The sequence below is a fragment of the Erpetoichthys calabaricus genome, chromosome 4 (genome assembly GCF_900747795.2).
Source record: "Erpetoichthys calabaricus chromosome 4, fErpCal1.3, whole genome shotgun sequence".
Classification (NCBI taxonomy): domain Eukaryota; kingdom Metazoa; phylum Chordata; class Cladistia; order Polypteriformes; family Polypteridae; genus Erpetoichthys; species Erpetoichthys calabaricus.
The window spans coordinates 212509717-212513496 of record NC_041397.2 but is presented as its reverse complement, the minus strand read 5'-3'; the positions used below and the strand labels follow the sequence as shown (position 1 = coordinate 212513496).

At 42.8% G+C, this 3780-nt stretch overlaps 1 pseudogene; it reads left to right on the top strand.

Annotated features, from left to right (window-relative positions):
* The first annotated feature begins 248 nt into the window (after positions 1-248).
* LOC114651205 (uncharacterized protein K02A2.6-like) lies at positions 249-1908 on the top strand (annotated as a pseudogene).
* The last annotated feature ends 1872 nt before the right edge of the window (positions 1909-3780 follow it).

Genomic DNA, 3780 nt, shown 5'->3' with positions numbered 1-3780 from the left:
ACAGATGCTGCGCGATTGCATAGTGTGTGGTGTGGCCAATCCTTTACTGCAGCGTCAGCTACTAGCGGAGCCGAAGTTAACATTCAAAACAGCGGAGGAGCGCGCTCTAGCAGCAGAAATGGTGAACCGGAATGCGCAAATGCTGAGGACTGAGATGACTCTACCTGCTAATTATGTGGCAGAGGTACATAAAATGATTCAATCGAATACAGCTCAGATAACATGACCATCTGTATTACAAGAAAGTGATGGCAGAAAGTGACAAGTCAACGGTATGGCACTGGGCTGCTGCCCATGACACAGCTTATAAGCAGGCAAAAGCACTACTCAAAGCAGATGGACTGCTTGTGCACTATGATGTTAAGAAGCCTCTTGTATTGGTATGTGATGCCTTTCCTTATGGCCTTGGAGCTGTACTGAGCCATGTAGAGCCTGATGGTATGGAGTCCCCCAATTAGTTTTGCACCACTGAACGCAATTACTGTATGCTCAAATAGATAAGGAGGCTCTTGCTGTTATTTTTGGTGTAAAAAAAATTCATCAGTTCTTGCAGGGGCGTCAGTTTACGATTTGCACAGGCCACAAGCCGCTCCTTGGTCTTCTACATCATTCTAAACCCATGCCACAGACCTTGTCACCTCGTATGCTTCACTGGAGTCTCTTGTTGGGTGCATACAACTATCAGTTGTGCTACAGACCAGGAAAAGAGTTGACATCTGCCGATGCCTTGAGCTGCTTGCCTATAGCACATCCTATGGCTAATACACCACCTCCTCTTGAAGTTCTGCTCTTGGAGTCTGTGCCTAATGCACCTATTCATGCTACCCAAATTGCTGCACTTACTCAGAAGGATCCAGTTCTGTCTCGTGTGTTGCACTGGCTTTTGCATGGCTGGCCCCATGAAGTTCCAGGTGATGATTTCATACCCTTTGCCTATAGACGTAATGAACTTTCAACTCACAAGGGTTGTGTTTTATGGGGTAGTCGCGTTGTAGTACCTGTTCAAGCACGGGAGGATTTACTTAAACTACTTCATGACTCCCACTCTGGCATAGTCCACATGAAGGCTCTGGCTAGAAGTTATGTATGGTGGCCAGGAATGGATGGACAAAGAGAGAAAACTGTAAAGTGTTGTACAACATGTCAACAGTCACGGCATGCACCATCAAGGGCACCACTTCATCCCTGGGAATGGCCAACTAAGGCTTGGTCTCGGATCCACATTGATTTTGCTGGACCATTTCAAGGAACGGTCTTCTTTATTTTGGTAGATTCCCATTCCAAGTGGCTGGAGGTGTCTCTTCTACGCTTCATGTCTGCAAATGCTGCCATCGACACTTTGCGCCTTATCTTTGCTACACATGGATTGCCAGATATTATTGTCTCAGACAACGGTGCAGCATTTACATCTGCTGAATTCAAAGAGTTCACAGAAAGATCTGGCATGTGACTACGGCCCCCTATCATCCATCCTCAAATGTGCAAGCAGAGCAAATGGTACAGACAACAAAGGATGCTCTACAGAGAATCATAGCTGGTAATTGGCAAACACGCCTTGCAAGATTTTTGCTATCTCAGCACACCATGCCCAACTCTTCCACAGGGAAGAGCCCGGCAGAGTTGCTAATGAAAAGACGACTGACCACTGCACTTGATCACCTTCACCCAGACTTTCAAGCTGACATGCATATGAAGCAAGAGGGACTAGCACAAAAACAGGGGGATGTGTTTAGGCAATTTCGACCCTTACAGACAGTATATGCACGCAATTTTGTAGGAGAACCACGATGGATCCCAGCAGTAGTGCAAGAGGCAACTGGCCCTGTGTCTTACCGTGTGCAAACAGAAAATGGACACATTTTCCGTCTCCATGTTGATCAGCTTCGAGAGTGGATGACCAGTACCTGAAGCAGAGTCAATGCAGCAGCCAGCTACCACTGTTCAGCAGCCTCCTAGTATCCCTGAAATACCAGCGTCTTTTGAATCTACTACAGATAATGATACAGTAGTGACACCAACACCTGAAACTGGTAAACCTGTGGATGTTAAGACCCCGCAGCCTATGGTGTCATTAAGGCCCTGTAGAGCACTTGTTAGGCCAAAACGTCACAAAGATTTTTAAAACTGAGGGAAAGGAGTGTTGTGTATTTGTATGTTCAGTAACAAGTTAAATTTATATTGATGTTGATTGACATTCCTGTTGTTGGTAATTTCCTGTAGAATGTTAGTGGGTGGGATTTTAGAAATAAAAGGAAGTTCTTAAAAAAAAGGTTTCTGTTTCTTTGTTTTTTACGGAGAGAACCTAATGAGAAACTGACACGATTTTACAGTTATTAAAAATTATATTTAATGAATCATATCAACGTCTGTGTGTCGTAATCCGATATTATACGTCCTACCTCAAATATACTTGAATATATCACGCAATTACATGATAGATTGGAAAAAATTAGACCTATGCTAAAAGAAAATTTAGAAAAAGCTCAAGCAACACAGTCACGTTATTATAATAGAAACACCACCATTCGGGAATTTGTCCCGGGTGATCGTGTAATGGTGCTCATTCCAACCTCACATTCTATATTATTGGCCCATTGGAATGGCCCTTACGAAATTAAGGAAAGAAAAGGACTCGTTGATTATTTGGTTAAACAACCAAACCATCGACCGAGTGAATGAGTTTATCACATAAATTTGCTGAAGCCGTGGAAGGACAGGGAAATCGATCCCTCCACCATATCACACTCTGACCTTAATTTCGGACCTGATTTGACCCCAAAACAAAAACAGGACCTAGAAATGGCTATCCTGTCAATATCAGAGGTTGTAAACAAACTACTGGGACGTACTACTCTGATTGAGCATGACATTATTACGGACCCAGGGGTGATTGTCAGAGAAAGACCCTATAGGCTCCCGGAGGCAAAGAAAGCGGAAGTAGAATTGGAAATAAGATGAATGCTTGATTTAGGAGTTATTGAAGAAAGTTATAGCCCCTGGTCTAGTCCAATTGTCTTAGTTCCTAAACCAGATGGGTCGTGGAGGTTTTGTAATGACTTTCGACGACTTAATCAGGTTTCAAAATTTGACGCGTATACAATGCCACGAGTAGACAATTTGCTTGATCGGCTTGGGAACGCGCAATTCCTAACTACTCTTGACATGACTAAAGGGTATTGGCAAATTCCCTTAACGGTCTCCGCTAAAGAAAAAAATGCTTTTAGTACACCCAGCAGACATTGGCAATACAAGGTCCTTCCATTTGGTTTGCACGGGGCACCAGCAACTGTTTCAATGTCTGGTAGACAAACTGTTACGGCCCCACAATTTATTTAGTGCCACCTACCTGGATGACGTAGTCATCTACTATTCTGGCACATGGAAGGAGCATGTAATGCAGGTTAAAATGGTGCTTTCTACATTGGCGCTAGCAGGACTTCGGATTAATTCAAAAAAGTGTCAATGCCAGATTGTCATCTGTTACAATACATCTGTTACCACCTTTTGCATCTCTTGCTTTCATTTGTCCGCAGGACAATATACAGGGACGGTCCCCAAACCTTTATCTTGTGAAGATTATTTTTTGTTTGTGGTATTTCTTCCACTATATATATATATATATATATATATATAGATAGATAGATAGATAGATAGATAGATAGATAGATAGATAGATAGATAGATAGATAGAGAGCAATAAAAACAGAGGAGACAAGATGAAATGTTGGGGGTTCATGATAGAATCCCTGTTTAACGGCTCGTTAGCTCAAACCTCAAAAT